This window comes from Dama dama, chromosome 28 (assembly GCF_033118175.1).
Source record: "Dama dama isolate Ldn47 chromosome 28, ASM3311817v1, whole genome shotgun sequence".
Lineage (NCBI taxonomy): Eukaryota > Metazoa > Chordata > Mammalia > Artiodactyla > Cervidae > Dama > Dama dama.
In genome coordinates this window covers 59,569,202-59,588,805 of record NC_083708.1, presented here as the reverse complement: position 1 = coordinate 59,588,805, position 19,604 = coordinate 59,569,202, and the positions used below count along the sequence as shown (strand labels likewise).

The window sequence follows — 19,604 nt, the reverse complement described above, 5'->3', positions numbered from 1 at the left end:
AGGTTTCTATTCAAACTTTGGTCGCTTTCCAGTGACATCATTTGTGGACTACACTCAGGAAAAAGGACATTAAAACTGGGCAATTATCCAAGTGCCAAGCTTTTCCTCTAAATGTTGACAACCAGTTTTTTGTCTGCTTTTGGCTACTCTCAAATGGCTTCAGACATTGGTTTTGTGTGTGTGTGTGTGTTTTGTCCAGAGTTTATAATTGTTACTTTGAGAGGATTGGTCTAATATGAGCTACTCAGCAATTACTAGAAATGGAATCTTGTCATCTATTCTTGCCTAATGATCTTAAAACTTGATTTTGTGTTTGTTTTATTAAAATAGTATGGTAAAGCTGCTGATAGAAAATGCTTTCTTTGGCATCAGAAATGTTTCTAGTGTTAAAAAGGTAGTAATAATAAAAGTGCAGTAACTTTTAAATCATAACTTAATAAATATGCTAGTACAAAGCCCTAAGGATAATATTTTCTTTGGAAAATTGGATAGTTTCCACAAACAAGGAGCTTTAGAATAATGGAAAAATTTCAAGAATCCTTTTCTAGTAATTTTTTTCTCATCACATGGAAAAATGAAAACTTTTCTTATTTGGCTCACTTTAAACTTCATCCTTCAGTATACTCTTTATATTAACTTACACAATATGTGGGTGCTAAAATAGATTTCAATTTTTGTGGCTAGTAATATTAAAAGAATAGAGCTGAACCTAAAAAAATAGAGAAATTTCATTACTTTAGGGCTAACCCTTGTCTTTATTTTGGAGGCAGATCAGAAAGAAATTTTTGTGCATTGAATAAAGAAAAATCCCATTCTGGCTTTCTGCATACTATGTAAATCATCCTGTAAAAATTCTAATGCTTCAATCTATCATTTCATTTGATTGGTGAGTACTGAGGTTCTCACGAAATATTGGAGTTAATACTATTGTTGTGTATGCATGCTAAGTCACTTCAGTTGTGTTCAACTCTTTGCAATCCTATGGATTGTAGCCCACCAGGGTCCTCTGTCCAATGGATTCTCCAGGCAAGAGTACTGGAGTGGGTTTCCATGCCCTCCTCCAGGGGATCTTCTGGACCCAGGGGTCAAAACTGAGACTGTTAAAAGTCTCCCACGTTGGCAGGTGGGTTCTTTACCACTGGTGCCACCTGGGAAGCCCAATACTATTGCTGGAACACAGATATAGAAAATGCTAAAATCCCTGATGTCTTTGCTCAGCAATGAATCCTGAAGTGCCAAGTTTCCCAGACTTCTGCATCTTATAAGATATAAAATGAATAGAACCTGATATTTTAACCATGGCTAAACTTGCCCAAGAGACAAGGTTAGCCTATCCTCCAAGACATTGTCTATTAATATGAGATATTTATCTTGATTGTATTTTATAAAGGCTTGAATATTAATTCCCCAATTTTTAAATGATTACCATTTTGAAAAATGAAATAACATATTACTATACATGACAAATAATTTTATTAAGAAATAAAATTTCAGTTCAGTTCAGTTCAATTGCTCAGTTGTGTCTGACTCTTTGTGACCCCATGAACCGCAGCACGCCAGGCCTCCCTGTCTATCATCAACTCCTGGAGTTTACCCAAACTCATGTTCATTGAGTCAGTGATGCCATCCAACCATCTCATCCTCTGTCATCCCCTTCTCCTTCAATCTTTCCCAACATCAGGGTCTTTTCAAATATGTCAGCTCTTAGCATCAGGTGACCAAAATATTGGTGTTTCAGCTTCAACATCAGTCCTTCCAGTGAACACCCAGGACTGATCTCCTTTAGGATGGACTGGTTGGATCTCCTTGCAGTCCAAGGAACTCTCAAGAGTCTTCTCCAAACCACAGTTCAAAAGCATTAATTCTTCGGCGCTCAGCTTTCTTCACAGTCCAACTCTCACATCCATACATGACCACTGGAAAAACCATAGCCTTGACTAGACAGACGTTTGTCGGCAAAGTCATATCTTTGCTTTTTAATATGCTCTCTAGGTTGGTCATAACTTTCCTTCCAAGGAGTAAGCATCTTTTAATTTCTTGGCTGCAATCACCATCTGCAGTGATTTTAGAGCCCTCAAAAATAGTCAGCTACTCTTTCCACTGTTTGCCCATTTATTTGCCATGAGGTGATGCGACTGGATGCCATGATCTTAGTTTTCTGAATATTGAGCTTTAAGCCAACTTTTTTACTCTCCTCTTTCACTTTCATCAGGAGGCTCTTTAGTTCTTCACTTTCTGCCATAAGGGTGGTGTCATCTGCATATCTGAGGTTATTGATATTTCTCCCAGCAATCTTGATTCCAGCTTGTGCTTCCTCCAGCCCAGCGTTTCTCATGATGTACTCTGCATATAAGTTAAATAAGCAGGGTGACAATATACAGCCTTGAAGTACTCAATATATGTAAATAATATTTTTCAGGACTCAAGTACATGTTATTTAATTTTCTTTACCCAATACCAGTATTTTCTTTTTTTGGCTACTCTCTGCAGTTTGCAGGATCTTGGTTCCCTGACCGGAGGTTGAACCCAGGCCCCAGCAGGAAAGTACTGAGTTTTAACCACTAGACTGGCAGGGAACTCCCACCGTTATTTTCTTACACAATAAAACAGCAATGTACTTTCTTGAAACATGTGCTAGGTGGCCTGAGACAACAAATATCTTTTACAAGAGCCAATACATTTACATAAGTAAGGAATGAAGGGGATAGACATGATCTTTTTCTTTTCAAATATTCATTAATTTACTTTGTCATTTATTTGGCTGTGCCTTAGTTGCAGCATGTGGGATTTAGTTCCCTGACCAGGGGTTGAAGCCAAGCCTCCTGCATTGGGCGTGGGGAGTTTTAGCCATTGAACCACCAGGAAAGTCCCCTAGACATGATCTCATGTGGCCACTAAAAAGCTTCATACGGTCCTACTGTCGGCATATTCTGCTCAACCACTGACCCAGGAGAACCTGGAAGAAGCATACTCTAAATTCTCAGAAGTATCTAACAGAAATGTGAATCTTTCAGCTTTAGAAAAACAAACAAACAAAAAATCATATTAACAAACGATTTGTTATTTGATCCAAATAACAAGTTACCAGCGTGTGCTTCGTTACGCTGCTGATCATATTTTCACAAAACTGTTGTTCTGGTTTATGTCATCCTGGATGGATGTTTTGTTGCATTCTCTCGTTAAAATTAAACCAAAGGCGCTGGATTTTAGTTGTTTGGTTTTGGAGATTTTAGTGTAAGGAGGAATCTAAATGTTTTCCGTATGAAGCTCATGGGAAAGCACTTTAGTGTAAAAGATCACTGGAGAAAAGGATATTCTCCAAATCAAGTCACTGTGCTTGCCAAGTAACTGAGCTATTTCCTGACTCTGTATTATGGCATATTGGGTCCCAGACCCTAGATCAGCAGTCTGGCAGGATAGTGTGGGAGTAAGACCTGGATGAAACTCTAGTGGTTGCACGGGATAATGTCTTATTCTCCTCTTTTCTTTCTTGTGCAAATGTATTGTCTCATAAAATACGTTCGTTGCCTTTGGCCACTCAGCATGTGGTCCAAGGAAATATTTCCCTGTTTCATTTTATAAAAATATACTGGCATTGGATAAAGAAAATTAAATAACTTATGAATTTTGTGTCTTCAACCAAAGTTGTGAGAAGTGAGTGAAGAGAGTTTATTAAGCCAGAGGGCAGTAATCTGACTTCTGTTCTCTTAACTACTTACTATGTATGGGTTGTGATGGGACCCCATAAGAAAAATTTCATCCCCTTCTTCCTCATTTCCTGTCAGTTTGGAACAGATGCAGTTTATGTATTTATTTAAAATTAATTTTTATTGGAGTACAGTTGATTTACAATGTTGTGTTAGTTGTCTGCTATACAGCAAATTGAATCAGTTATACATATATCCAACTCTTTTTTAGATTGTCTTCCCGTATAGATCATTATAGAATATTGAGTAGAGTTCCCCGTGCTATACAGTAAGTTCTTATTAGTTATCTCTTCTATATATACTAGTGTGTATATGTCAATCTGAATCTCTCAATTTATCCTCCCCCTCCCCTTTCCCCCTTGGAAACCATAAATTTATTTTATACATCTCTGACTCTGTTCCTATTTTGTAAAAAGGTTCACCTGTAGAAGATGAAGTTTAAATAGTATAGAGCTAGATTTGTGAGTTACGAAGGAGAAAGCACCCTGCCCAGATGCTACCTTTTTCTTTCAACCAAAAGAGAAACTTGTGCAAGGTTCCAAGAAATAATCCTTCGAGTCAAGATATAAAATAAAAGATTTGGAGTAGAACCAGTATTATTATAGTATTCTAGTATTATTCTACAGGACTTGACTTTAGTTTTATTCTAACCAATTCAAATGTATTCTAATTTTGTTTGCAATCCCATGGACTGTAGGCTACCAGGCTCCTCTGTCCATGGAATTTTCCAGGCAAGAATACTGGAGTGGTTGCCATTTCCTATTCCAGGGGATCTTCCTGACCCAGGGATCAGACCCACATCTCTTGCATCTCTTGCATAGGTAGGCAGCTTCTCTACCACTGCACCATCTGGGGAGCCCAGTGTTTAGATGGTAACTATCAACAGATGTAGTCCACATAAGCAAAAGCTTACTGGGGTCATCAGTAGCTTTTGAGATTTGTGAAGGGGCCTTGAGATCACAAGGTTTGAGAATTACTGCTCTTAAGTACTATAAAATTTGGATGGAAAAGGATGTTGGGTTTATTTGTTAACATGTTATCCTTCTTTTTCTTTGTATTCCTTTCTAGCAGAGTAACTTGTAAGTTACCGAACCTTGAAATTTATCAGTGCTAGGAAGCTATGGAATTGCATTTTCATGAAATCGCACTTTCCCAGTATCGGAGACAACTTTCTGATGATCTTCCCAGCTCACCATGCTACTCCTACTAACAAGATCCTGGCATTATGTTTGTATTTTGGATATCAAGCCCTGTTACTGTTGAATAGAACAGAGTAAACTTAAACTCAGCCAATTAGAATCTCACTCCCAGAAATTTGGTGCTGAGATTCAGAGACAGCCAGTAACCTTTTCTTTATGGCCTAAACTGAGTTAGTGAAAACTCAAGCAGAGGCAAATCACCCACATAAAGATGATCTGAGAGAGAGAGAGAGAGAGAAGAGACAGGAGTACTGAGAGAAATAAGGAGAAATCAAGAGGTCCCCAATGGCTTTCTGGGTCTTCGCTCTAGACCCTTCTGAAGCTTGGCTGCCTTCATGCCCCTGGGTTTTATGAATTACCCTTGTAATCTTAAAGTAAAATTTCCCTTTTAATAAATCTAGCCCAAGTTGATTTCTGTTGTTGTTAACGAAGCAGATCTGAACTCAGACACTCAATTTCTATAAAACTGAAATTCTTGTGACAGCATTACTCTGGTTTAAGGGTGCAATAGAAAATATCTCAGAAAGAACTAAAAATAATTTGTTTTAAGAGAAGGAATAGGGACATTGATAAGGAAATGTATCTATTTAAAATTTTAGCAATGTTTATAGGCATCACTTTTCTTTAGAAGGGCAAGTAGAATGTGGTGGATGGGTAATCTGCCAGTCCTTATTTAAACTTTTAGCAATGTTTATAGGCATCACAGAAGGGCAAGTGGAATGTGCTGGATGGGTAATCTGCCAGTGAAATGAAGGAGCATCTGTCTTTTCTGGCCCATCTAGTTACCTAGTCCCTTCTCTGCTATATTGGAGTGTGCGTGTATGAGCGCACATCACATACACACCGTCTGGCCTAACTGTCACTGAGTCCAATCTCGTACTGCTCACCCCACGATAGGCCAATCAACTGAGAGATAAGGTGTTGGCACAAGAAGATAGTAACTTTATTCAGAAAGATTGAGAATCTGATGGATTAATGTCCCAAAGAATCATCTTCCCCAAGTTAGAGTTCAGGCTTCTTTTATACTGAAAGGGAAGAAGGTAAAGTCTTGGTTCCAGCCAGGCTCTGGAGGAGATGTGTTAATTTCTTCCTTCCTGCAGCCATTCACTGCTGGGTCTGGTTAGGATGTCTTCTGTGAACTAAACAAAGGTATTTTAGCTGACACTCATTACCTGGGCTTCCTTGGTGGCTCAGATGGTAAAGGGTCTGCCTGTAATGCAGGAGACTTGGGTTCGAACCCTGGGTCAGGAAAGATCCCCTGGAGGAGAGAATGGCAACCCTCTCCAGTATTCTTGCCTGCAGAATTCCATGGACAGACGAGCCTGTCAGGCTACTGTTCGTGGGGCTGCGAAGAGTTGGACACGACTGAACGACTAACACTCATGCCTTTGGCACTCACCTGGGAGGCAGGGCTCCCAGAGATAGGGCATTATATATAATCTAAACTTACAGGCAACATTCCTTTAATGATTAATTGGTAACGGTATACAAAGATTCTTTCTTATTACATAACCACTTCGTTTTGATGTTACCATATTAGCTTTTACTAAACTCTGTGGCTACTTCTGTTGTGTTCACCACTGTAACCTCATGAACTTAGAACAGTGCCTGGCATAGTGTGGGCACTCAATGTTTGCTGAGCAAATAAATAAATGATCATCTTAAACAGTTGTGAAGGAGGTTCACTAGACCAAGTATGATGTAAGTTAAAATCTCATTAAGACTTTATTTTGATTTTAAAGTTCAAATTTGAAATGCAGTTTTCACTGAGAAAAACAAAAGTCTTTTCTCTCTCCAGAAGCTCTTTGCTGGCAAGCCTCTCTCTCTGGCACACCATCCAGAGTCTTGCTGTTTCCTTGTCTCTGATCAGTCCTCACTGAATTGTCTTCTTTCTACATCCTGAGTTCTGTGTAGCTTCCTACTGATGAGATGCCATCCTGGTCTGCACGATGAGGAGGAGCAGAAGTTTAAGATGGAATGAGTGACTGAAACCAGATCTAGGAGAGGTTTGAGGTCCAGGCTAAAGAGTTTCAGCTTTATCTTGTGAATACTAGGATGCCCTAGAAGAGGACTGTAAGTTCTTCCACTCCATGAGTTCTTCTTACCTGAGGAAATGCATCTTATAGGGAGGTTCATGAAACCTCCGTGAACAGATGGATTAGAAACAGATCCCATGGCCAGAAGATCCATAAGGAGCTGTTGTTCTGGTCTGGGTACGGAACGATGAAGACACTGTTTAGTTTCTTCTGACTGTAACTGTGATGAAAGGTGCTTAGGAGTCTTCATGTATCTTCAGAGCACAGAAGAAGAGGCAGGACTAGGTTTCTTTTTTTCAAGACGTCTATGCTTAGAGCACAGTGTAGGCAGGACATGTAAGTAAGATTTAGGAGTTAATATAATTAACTCCTAAATTATAGGAGTTTTCATGCCTCCTATAGTTTTCATGCCTCCATGCCATTGTTCCTGGTATTCCATCTTTCTGGAATGCCATCACCCTCATTCTCCTCCAACTGAAATTTCTTTCATCCTTTAGGTCCACTTCCTCTTTGTCATCTTCCCTGATCTGCAAGTTAGAATTAAGGTCTGCTTCCTCCCACCTTCTAAAGAAGGAACTCTTTCTTTAGGAGACACTCAGCCCATTATGCCCTGTATAATGTTCATCGCCCACTTGAATGTGACTCCAGGGGGAAGGGACCACGATGGACCCGACCTGTGTGCCCCACTGTGCCTGGTCCCTGGCTTGCACTTAAGTGAGGGTGAATTTCGTCCCTATCGCATGACCTTGAGACATTTTAAAAATGAAGGCAGAACTTTGCCTATATTCTCGGTAGCTGAGAAACCACTAGAATGAGCCATTCTATTTATTCACAGTGGTCACAACATTGCCAAAATGTGAACGACTTCATTTAAAGTTGTGAAAATCACATACTCTGCGTTCACACCTACCAATTTCCAACTGGCTGGGCAGTCTTGAATGACTTGCACGGCTATGCTCTTTCCTGAATGTTAACGAAACACCAAGATTACAGGGTAAACCTGTTAAGTGACTGATTCAGAGCTGAATCCCACTATTTAAGTTCCCTGCTTTTTTGGGAGATTAAATGACATGTAATTTAGCTGTGTGGGTCTAGCATTGCTTACAGTAAATGGTGTACATGTTGGAAAGTTTCATTAGTCAGATCTAACAACTTGACTACACTCTTCAAAATCTAAGTGATTAGGACTTATTCAGTGAAATGAATTGGTACACAGGAGTAGGTTCGTGACTCAGATAGCGTGAATGCCTTTTACAAGGTTTTAGTAGCGGAAAAGGGGCCAACAGAGGTGATGACTTTGGACTTGGGTCTTTCATACAAGCTCTGTGCCAAAAAGCCCTTTGTTCCTCCAACACAATCCCTCAGCTCCTGCCCCTCCTGGGTGGAGAGGAAGTGGATGCAGAGTCTAATATGAGGTTGGGTGTGCAGTAGAGACCCAGGGCTATGCTCATTTGCCTCTTGGATACAGAGCTCCCATCTCAACTATACAAGATTGAGGAAAATTACATTGCACAACATTATTCAATTGTATTCAAACACATTTGTTGGGGATTGACAAACACAAAAGAGAAAAGATTCTTAAATAGCAAGGCTGAGATTGAAGAATACCCTGACAAGTGGAGGCAGAGACCAACTTCTCCCTGCAGGTCAAAATTTCCTCCTACCCCAAGGGAAGGGAAGGGAAGAGAGAAGAGATAAGAAATCCGGCTTCCTTTAGCTCCTGCCTTCTGTGGGAGACTTGGGATTTTTCCTTTGTTCTCAAATATGAGATGTTTTAGGGAGCAAGCAACACAAGAGCACAGAGAAGCCTGTTGGACTTTCTTTTATAAGCAGATAATTTAGGGTGGCCCTCAACTGCTTTACAATCATAGACACTACACCACACATAGGTTGTGGGCAGTTGGGTCTTCTGTGGAGTGGTTAGATGAGCTCAAAGAGACAGGTGTCCACTTACTTCTACAATTTGGCCACATCAGTGGTGTCCACTGCTGAGAAGACCCTCAGTATTATTTTGGATTTTTTAGCCTGACAACCATTCTGTCCCTGCTTCACAGCACAAATGGAATAGCTGCTGTTGCTTTTGAAGGACTATTACTATAGGATTCTTATTTAAAATATACTCAGCAAATTATTTATTCCAGAGGGGCATCAAATATTCGTGGAAGATGCTCATGAAAATATGTTCATTACTTTATTCTGAGTATCATCAATTCACCTATTCATGCATGTATTTTTGCCTTTTCATATTGGTCAGAATGAAACAGAAGCAGAAGATATTAAGAGGTGGCCAGAATACACAGAAGAACTGTACAAAAAAGATCTTCATGACCCAGATAACCACAATGGTGTGATTACTCACCTAGAGCCAGACATCCTGGAATGTGAAGTCAAATGGGCCTTAGGAAGCATCACTACAAACAAAGCTAGTGGAGATGATGGAATTTCAGCTGAACTATTTCCAATCCTATAAGACGATGCTGTGAAAGTGCTGCACTCAGTAACCAGCAAATCTGGAAAACTCAGCAGAGGCCACAGGACTGGAAAAGGTCAGTTTTCATTCTAATCCCAAAGAAAGGCAATGCCAAAGAATGCTCAAACTACTGCACAATTGAACGCATCTCTCATGCTACCTAAAGACCTGTCCCAGCAGACTCCCGGGAGCACAGAGGGCCTCACTCCACCTGAACTCCCTCAGGGGTTGTTGGAGGTTAACAGCTCCAGCAGCATGGGCTTCAATCTCTGTGGAGACAGAAAGCAAAAGCCTTTGTGGTTCAGTTGTTGGCAATGCTCTTGGCAAGCACCAGTTTGTCGTTGACATAAATTTAAGAGGCTTTAATCTGCTGAGTAAGCGATGAAGCCTTGCTTTGGAAGTGGGTTTTCTGATGCCACTCCCAATGCTGGTCATACTATGCTGTTCTGTGCTCCTACCACTGGTAATTGGTTAATTTGTTTACTTGACAGATTTTGAGGACTTATTACAGGCCTGGCACTATGCTAGGGACTCGGACAGCACAGAATAAAAAAAGAAAACAGAAGCTGCCTTCAAGTAATATGAGAATTATAATACAGTGTGATAATGCTATGGTGAAATGTATACCTGGGGTGTAGGGGCTCAGAAGAAGCTCATTGCCCTGGTGCTAAGGTGGCTGAAGAAAATCTCTGAAGGAAGTGAGCCCTGAAGCAGGGAGTTACTTGCTGAGTGGGTAGTAACGAGGTAAAGAAAGAGTGAGGACTTCCCTGGAGGTCCAGTGGTTAAGAATCTGCCTGCCAATGGAGGGGACATGGGCTCGACCCCTGGTCTGAGAGGATCCCACATGCTGAGGAGCAGCTAAGTCCATGTACCACAACTCCTGAGCCCACGATCTGGAGTCCAGGCTCTGCACACCGCTGCGGGGAGTGGGCCCTGCTCGCCGGATCGAGGGGGGCCCCCCCTGCAGCAACAATGAGCCAGCACAGCCAGAAACAATAAATAAAAGAAAGCAGGAAAAATTTAAATGCTAAAAAAAGGAAGGGTGAGTGCAGGACATCACAGGCAAAAGGAGCAGGTCTCGAGCAAGCACAGTGCGGTTCAGTCCAGTTCAGTTCAGTTCACTCGCTCAGTCGTGTCCGGCTCTTTGCGACCCCATGAACCACAGCAGGCCAGGCCTCGCTGTCCATCACCAACTCCCGGAGTTTACTCAAACCCATGTCCATCGAGTCGGTGATGCCATCCAGCCATCTCATCCTATGTCGTCCCCTTCTCCTCCTGCCCCCAATCCCTCCCAGCATCAGGGTCTTTTCCAATGAGTCAACTCTTCGCATGAGGTGGCCAAAGTATTGGAGTTTCAGCTTCAGCATCAGTCCTTCCAATGAACACCCAGGACTGATTTCCTTTAGGATGGACTGGTTGGATCTCCTTGCAGTACAAGGGACTCTCAAGAGTCTTCTCCAACACCACAGTTCAAAAGCATCAAATTTTCGGCGCTCAGCTTTCTTCACAGTCCAACTCTCACATCCATACATGACCACTGGAAAAACCATAGCCTTGAGTAGATGGACTTTTGTTGGCAAAGTACAATTAGGGAACCACAAATAGACTGAAGAGTGGGATGCTCAAGGCTTGAATAGGACTGATGCAGTCGCTTGTTACTAGTGGGTTGACTGCTGAAGACTGCTTTCAAATCAGTTTAATAGCTCCAAAGATTTTGTTCTCTAAAAAGACTATTTCATGGCAACATCATGGCCCTCAACTCACAGTTATGGGTTGGTCGTTTTCGGACCCCTCTGAAGAATGTTCCAATAGTCTGAATAAGGCTCCCCAGTAGGATTTGAACACCTGACATTAGAATCATCAACAATCCATTGTTCCTAGAACCTTGACTCCCTTCCTGGGGTTTCTCTGATCTCCTTGTGGAAGGTTTGCTTTGGAAAGAAGGCTGAACCCTCTGTGAAGTGGCAGCAAGCTGGTTTCTAAAAGGAAGTTTATGATCAAATGACTTGTTGACATATACGTCTTGAAAGCAGCATTTGTTTGTTTGATGTTTTCTATTATTCACCAAGGCCTATTCCTTTAGGATTTTCAGTGTCCAAATGTATTCTAAAATATGCAAAACCGAACATATCAAACCTTCTAAATCAGCAGGGGATACTGAATCCTTGTATCCACCCAGGTGGATGAACCAGACTGTAAAAGCTGGTCTTTGCCTGCATCTAAAAAATGCATTCCGTTTTCATCATAGCCATGGAAGTACGTGTGCATGCTAAGTGTGTCCAACATTTTGTCAGACTTCCCTTTGGACTGTAGCCCACCAAGCTCTTCTGTCCATGGAAGTCTCCATGCAAGATTACTGGAGGAGGTTTGCCATTTCCTACTACAGGGGATCTTCCCAACCCAGGAATCAAACCCGAGTCTCTTGCATCTCCTGCATTGGTAGGTGAATTTTTTTTTTACCACTAGTGCCACCTGGATAGCCACAGAAGCATCAACCTAACCTTAGTTTGTTGATTTCAATTTTAGGAACCCTCAGTTGGCTTAGTCACTAATTTGTAAGGCAAAATCTTTTTATATATTATCCCTAGCTCATCCAGATATGAGGGAAAGTGAATAAAAACCTCTCTTAGAAAAGGGTTAAAACCTGACCCAGCAATCCCACTCCTGGGCACACATCTGGGCAAAACTATAGTTTGAAAACATATATGCACCCCTATGTTAATAGCTGCACTATTTAAAATAGCAAAGATAGGGAGACAACCTGAATGTCCATCAACAGATGAGTGGATGAAGATGAGATATATATATATATATATATATATATATATATATATATATATATATATATATATATAACACATCTTTTTAAAATATATATTGTATATATATACACAGTGATTACTATTCAGCCATAAAAATGAGTGAAATAATGCCGTTTGCAGCAACATGGAGGGGCCTGGAGATGTCACACTAAATGAAGTGAGTCAGACAGAGGAAGATGAACACTGTACAACATCACCTACATATGAAATCTAAAATATAACACAAATGAACTTATCTTCAGTCCCTGGGCTGGGAAGATCCCCTGGAGAAGGGAAAGGCCACCCACTCCCGTATTCTGGCCTAGAGAATTCCGTGGACTGTATAGTCCACGGGGTCGCAAAGAGTCAGACACGACTGAGCGCCTTTCACTTCTCTTCACTTCACAAAACAGAAATAGACTGACAGACCTAGGGAAGAATTGGTTGCCAAGGGAGAGAGGAGCTGGGGGAGGCCTGGGCTAGGAGTTTGCGATCAGCCCAGGCACACTATTGTAGGGAGGGTGGATGAACAGCGAAGCCCCACTGTGCCGCCCGGGGATCGGTGACACATTCGCGTGTGCTTGGTCGCTGAGTCACGCCCGACTCTTCGCGACTTCCCGGACTGTAGACCGCGCGCTCCTCTGTCCATGGGATTCTCCAGGCAAGAATACTAGAGCGGGTTGCCATTTCCTTCTTCAGAGGATCTTGCCAACTCAGGGATCAAACCCTTGCTCCTGCATTGCAGGCGGATTCCCCACTGCCTGAGCTGCCAGGGAAGCCCATTAATGTAGCATACCATGCTCCTCCGTCCATGGGATTTTCCAGACAACAGTACTGGAGTGGATTGCCATTTCCTTCTCCAAGTAAACCATAATGTAACAGAATGTGAAAAAGAATATATATACATGTGCAAAGCTGAATCACTTCACTGTACACTAGAAACTGACACAACATTGTAAATCAGCTCTACTTAGATACCATAAATTTGTAAAAACAAAGGAAAGGGTTAAAACCTATAGTTGAGTTGATGCACATCCTTTCTTTCAGACTCTCATGGTCACAGTGAGATCCAGAATACCTGTTGAACAGAAGTGCTACCAGAGCTTCTCAGGAAGGTCAGAAGAAGTGCTACCAGAGCTCTCAGGAAGGTCAGAAGAAGACTAAATTGACTCCAGGACCCTCTTCTTTTTTATGATCCATAGAGGGACTTGGCCTGACAAGCCCTCATGGAATATCATTTATCCAAAAGGGATCAGGTGATAAATCATCTAAACTCATCCTATCCTGTAGGAGGGAAGGGTTGGCTAATCCTGTTATGGCCTTCTCATGTTTTTGGTGTTTTTATTGGGTGACCATAGGAACCACACATATAGGCGAATGTGCTCTGAATTTTGGTCATCTTTCTGCCATATAGGCTCAAAGTTCTAGCATGGTCCTCTAAATTTTCTTTGCCTGGGTTATCTCAATGAAAGATGAGGATAATATAATTGAGTCACTTCCCAGGGTCATTGAAAAAGTTTGCAATTAAAATCATTCTTTAGGTGAGAGACATTCTTGTGTTGGAATCACTCTGCTGTTTGTCCTGCACGCTTTTATTACTGAGGCTCTGTCTCCTTTAAATTTTTTGGTCCTTGAAGCATTGTCTGTATCAGCTGGAATTAGGTTAGGCTGCATATAACAGTAAAACCCCAAATAACAGAGGATTCACAAGTGAGGATTTTATTTCTCTCCCATGTAAGTGAAATCTGAAAGTAGGCAGCTAGATTCTGCAAGCATCAGAAACACAGACATCTTGTATCTTTCTGTCACATACTTCTAGTCCAACATGTTCATTCTCAAGATCATGTCATAATCTAAGATGGTTGTTGGGAGGTAATGTGTCTTATCTTTGATGCCGGCCAGAAACAAGAGGAGAGACAGAAGGACAAACAGCTTTGCTGAGACAGTTCCCTTGAAGCAGGCTACCTAGAAGTCTCAAATAATTCCTCCACTTTGTCTTACTAGCCAGGCATGTGACCACAGCCAGCTGCTAGAAATCCCGGGAAACGTGACTTTTAGGCTGGCTGTCTTGCCATCCTAAATAAAATCAGGGCTCTGTTACTAAGAGGGAGGAGAGAACTAGAGCTCTTTGCCTTAGTATAATCCTTTAATATCCAAACATCCATGGCATCATTCTTAAATATTGAACACATTCATTCCAAACAGATCCTCAAGAAATCAGAAGCTAGGATTGGATACGTGTTTGGGTTGGATTTTGAAGGCAATAAGAATCAGTTATTATTAAAGATGAAACATTGGCAGCTCTTATTACCTGTGGGGTGGGGGAAGAATTATGTAAGTGGTCACCCATGCAAGTCTTTGAATGTGAGTGGCTGTTGCAAGAAATCACTGTGGGGGCCACATGAAGAATCTAAGATCTGTGGGTTTGTCTTCTTGTTCCAAAGTACCCTGAAAAACATAAAGAAAACAACAGTTTCAAGTTTTAAATTCTCAGCTCAGTGAGTGATCAGAAGACAAAGAAATTTCTAAGGTTGTCTTGAAGAATTTTTACAACATCTAATAGCAGAGGACTTCTGTAGCTGAAAATCATATTCAGCATCTAATCCTGTGAGTTGCTGAATTGCAATATAGTTTGAATTTACAGTCTTGCCAGGTCTCTCAAGTAAAAATTAGGACACAGACAGGGAAGAGTGGGGCCCATAGAACTGAAATAAGGACGTTGGGGTGAGTTGGATGATTGAGAACCAAACTCACAAACTTTATTTTTGGCATGAATTACTGTATTACTCAGTGTTTTTCACTTGTAGACAATACCCACGCTGGTTAACAAGGCATGACTCAGAAGGCTGCAACTCTTATGCTCACCGTCTATTTGCCGTGACCTAGTCTATGACCTCACCTGGATGGAAGGCAGGCTGGGAAATGTAGTCTTTGGCTGGATAGCCATGTGCCCAAATAAAACTATTACTGTAAAAGGTAGACTGAATACTGGGGAGACAATAAGTGGTATTTCCATTAACTGAGTCAAAGAATGCAGAAAGGGGAGCAAGTTTGGTAAGGAAGTTGTGGGCAGGCAGAAATAAATTTGGGTTGGGAAGTATCTAAGAGGCTGTGGCACATCTAGTGAGAGGTGCCTGTTAAGATAGACAGGGGAAGGCAATCTTACCTAGGGAGAGTTTAGAGAGAGGGAAGAGGATCAAAATGTAAGGATGAAGTGGAAGAAGGGGAGTGTCTGATAGAAATTAGAGAAAAGCAGACAGAGAAATAAGAGATTTAGGAGAAGGTAACTCTCTGAGAAGTCATAGAAAGAGTTTAAGGGAGGAGGCAGTGATCAAGAGAGTCAAATGCTTCTGAGAAGACAAATAAAAAAGGGGCAGAGCGAACGCCTTTTGACTGGTCCGTTGCTGACTCAGTGGAGAGATGGGGGCTGATGACAAATTGCAGGGGGTTGAGCTGTGGGTAGGACATGAAGAAGTGGAGGTGTGAAGAGTAGACAGGCAGCAGGAAAAGGGCCGCAGGTGGGGTGAGACCAAGTTTATTTGGGGGATAGGAACTCTTGATATGTCTGCAGGCTGAGGTCATGGATTTGATCATGTCTGGAGCTGAGGGCATGGATCCAAGGGAGAAGAGATTGAAATGAAAATAAGAAAGAATACTAATGGTGGGATATTTGCAAGGTAGATGGGGCTATGGAAAGACTTGGTGAGATGGATCTACCCATGTAAAGGGGTAGGGCTGCCTCTGTCCCTGGAACAAAAAGAAAGATGATAGCAACTGGTAAAGAATATGAAGATACACTGAGAATTTGCAAAGAAATATGATGCGTCTTTTCAGACGTATACTGATATTTGAATTATGAAGCTTGATGTTGTGCATTCTCGGGGTCTATTACGCATGCAGATGCACATAGACATGAAGGTTTAAGAAGCTCACTTCTCCAGCACAGACTCCAGCTTTTGACCTGAGGTTGATCACCTTTCTTGAAACTCTGCGAGCAGGAGATATGTCAGAGGAGAGGCTCAGGAGGTCTCAGAACAAATTCCAGAATGTGAGAAAGGGCAGAAGCAGCAGCAATGAGCACCTTTTTTCAGGAGGCACCTTGGTTTACCAGGCTGTGCCAGCTGGCCCCTGCAGCGCCTTGAGTGCCAGGGGCTCAGTGACCCTGAGGCTCCTCCTGGAAAAAAGGAAACGTTGGGATCCTCCCAAGAAGAAATCTCAGCAATGGACTAAATTTGTTAAATGGAGCTTAAAAAAAAAAAAAACTCTGGTGTGGATGGTAAAATCATTATTGGAGGCCATCAGAGAGCTTCCATGGCTCACTGTTTAATGATTTCCAGCAGTATTGCAGAGGATTTAAAAGGGAGCTTGGCGCTATTGAGAGCAAACGGTGTCCCAAGAATGTGAGAGTGGTTTGGGCTTGGACTATGTGCAAAGTGTATTGTTAATTTAGGGAAAAACACAGACTGAATTCTCCAGGCTCTGAAAAGCTGCTATTTTCCTAATGTTATTTGTGTTGTGTCGGCAGGATATTTGACATTGCCCAAAGAAGCTAAACAGAGAGGGAGGTAGCTGTATAAAACCTCACTGACCAGATCGTCTCAGAAGAGACCGTGGCAGAGCAAAGAAGCAAAAACCCATAGCGATTGAGCAAGGCGTTGAATAAAAAGGGGGAAAGGAAAGCAGAGGAAAGGGAAGGAGAAGCAAAGGAATAGTGGTCCATCCCCCTAAACACAGATACGTTGGATATTTTGCAGAAAGGGTCAGGATTATGTCCCTCTGTAAACCCATGACCCTTTGCAATGTAACTCTGCAGTTCCTCCCATGAAGAGACGGTATCTGTTTCTCTGCCTCTGGAATTTAGTTGAACTTGTGACTTGTTTGGCCAACAGAGTTTGAGGGAAGTGGGTTCCGTTCATCTTGAGCTTAGGCCTCAGGAGGCCATGCACACTTCTGCTCTAGCCCTGGAACCCTGCCATGCTCCCTAAGAACAAGCCAAGGCGAGCCTGCTGGCTGGTGGTGGCCTAGCTGTCCCCATGGCCTCAGCTAACAGCCAGTCAGCCTCAGAATCAGTCACCTAGCCAGGAAGCAGCATGAGTGTGCTCAGACAAGAACAGGAAGACAGCACAGCTGAGCCCGGCCCAAACGGCTGACCAGCTTACAGAACTGTGAGCTGCAGAGTGATTACTGCGCTAGGCTGCTAGGATGTGCAGTGGTTGGTAACACAGTGAAGCTACCCGAGACACGCGTGTGGCCTTGGGAAGGGAGCAGAGCAGGGGAGAAGCAAAGAAGATGAGAGGTGGAGGTTGGGAAATCATGCCATCACGAATTGTGCTGTGATATAAACATGAGGCGAGATTAGAATTGACAAAGAAGAACCAAGCGGCCATAACTGTTTGTCTCCTAAGGTTTTCTGTCCCCTCTAGTATCAATACTAGTATCTTCTAGAATCAAAACCGTGCCTTCTCCCATATACATAATCAGCTATACGCTGCTCAATCAATCTGACTGTGGGGTTTGTCTCAGAACTACAACAAAACAAAACTAAACAAGAAAATGCTGATATCTCTGCTGTCTTAAGCAGTCTTTTCTCTGGGTGGCTTTCTGAGGTTTTTGGTCAAATTATAGCCCTGTAAAAAGATGGTGGCTCAGTGATCCAGCCAGCGGTCGGAGCTTTTAATTGTTCGTCAATATTTATCTGGGAAATTTCAGGTTTCTTTCCGCACCCTCCTCACCCCAGGCTTCCTGAGACTCAGTTAATGCCATGAAAATCCTTGCAAGGCAATTCATGGCTCTTCTAAAAAAACAAGTTTGCTTTTATCCCATTTTTCTACTCAGCGTGTTTTATAAGAATTTATTGAGGTACTTCTGGAAGCTTAAATTCTGTTTCTCCCCGTTTGTTGAGTAGAAGCTTTAACTGGAGACAGCTCTGCTGTGAGAGGCTTCCCAGGTGGCGCGAGTGTAAAGAACCCGCCTGCAGATGCAGTAGACGTAAGAGACGCAGGTTCAGTCCCTGGGTGGGGAAGATCTCTTGGAGGAGGGCATGACAACCCACTGCAGTATTCTTGCCTAGAGAATCCCAGGGACAGAGGAAGCTGGAAAGTTACGCTCCATAGGGTTACAAAGAGTCAACTACGCACACACTCTTGTGAGGTGTCTTCCTACCACCCCATCAGCCCAGGGCTCTGAAGGCTCCTCCCAAGAGAAGGGCTCTGTTCTGCTCCTGAAGTCCTGCTTAGTGGTGGTGTGACATACAAGCTCTGTGGCACCTCACCTCCCGGGGCCTCCAGGCCCCAGCAAAGCCCCAGGCATTCATGGAGCTTCAGTGGCGTTTCCAAAGTGCTCTGCCACCGTTGACTCGTTAAGCTACAATTGGGCTTTGGGAGTCAGGTAAATCTTTGCCCCACTCTTTTTCACAGAAGATGTGTGCTAAGAAAGATGAAGGAGACTCTGCCTCTCAGATGGAGCTTGGGTAGACGGAGGCAGCAAAGCATGATGGGGAAAATGTGATCTTTAGAGTTGGACAGCTTGGGATTGAGTCCTGGCTATTCCATTCTGACCACGTGTAGGACATTGGACAAGTTATTTAACTCCTTTGAGATTCAGTTTTCTGGTGTGTAAATAAGAACAATGCACACACTTTAGAGAGCTGTGTGAGATTTTAAAAATGAAATTACACGTGTATGTGGAACGGCTGGTATATCATACGTAATAAACAGCAAGTACTGCCATTATGAGTGGTACAGGGGCTGGGAGTGTCTCCTGACTCCTTAAGCAAAATTAATCTGAGTCTTACTCCTAGGAAGCTCACATCACCCACCTCCCTGCCCCCTCCCCCCAGCTCTCCCTCAACCCCACCCACTGCTCTGATGAATGATTCAATGTGTTATTTTCTCCTTCTTTGCTTTGGGTACTGGATTTCTTCTGTTTCCCCTGCCAAGGAACTCTCCCTCCATTCCTGATTCAGGAAGTTCATTGTCATGGTGTCCATTGGATCTTGTGGTTTCCACTCCAACTGTGGCTAGGCTGTGACTTTCAAACTTCAAGTTTTCTTTTCTTCCCAGCCTGGGCATCACTCTGACTACAATGAGTGTATAATTTTCTCTTGCTCATGCTGACAAGTTATGCACTGCTTCCCAATCCTTCCCACAGCATTGCACGTAGAGACAATGATAACATTCATAGACAAAGTGGGGTGCATCGGTAACAAACAAGGCTGCTTATGGATGGAGTCTGGTCCAACTGCCCTGAGAGGCAAACACAGTCCAGGGCACATTTCTAATGAGGGCTGGGAAACTGCATGTTGTTGAGCATGAATTCCTTCATTCAGTAGATTTATCTGTTGGTGCTAGCAAAATAAGGATGACTAGAACTCATTTTCTACCCTTGAGGAG

The 19,604-nt window shown here is 42.5% G+C and overlaps 1 long non-coding RNA gene across 1 annotated transcript in view; it reads left to right on the top strand.

Annotated features, from left to right (window-relative positions):
• The window catches only part of LOC133048129 (uncharacterized), a 79,468-nt gene that overhangs the window by 47,014 nt on the left and 12,850 nt on the right, over positions 1-19,604 (top strand). The window contains exons 2-3 of the long non-coding RNA XR_009690960.1: positions 9,197-9,488; positions 13,261-13,469. This is a non-coding gene — a long non-coding RNA (uncharacterized LOC133048129). The remainder of the gene's footprint in view (positions 1-9,196; positions 9,489-13,260; positions 13,470-19,604) is intronic.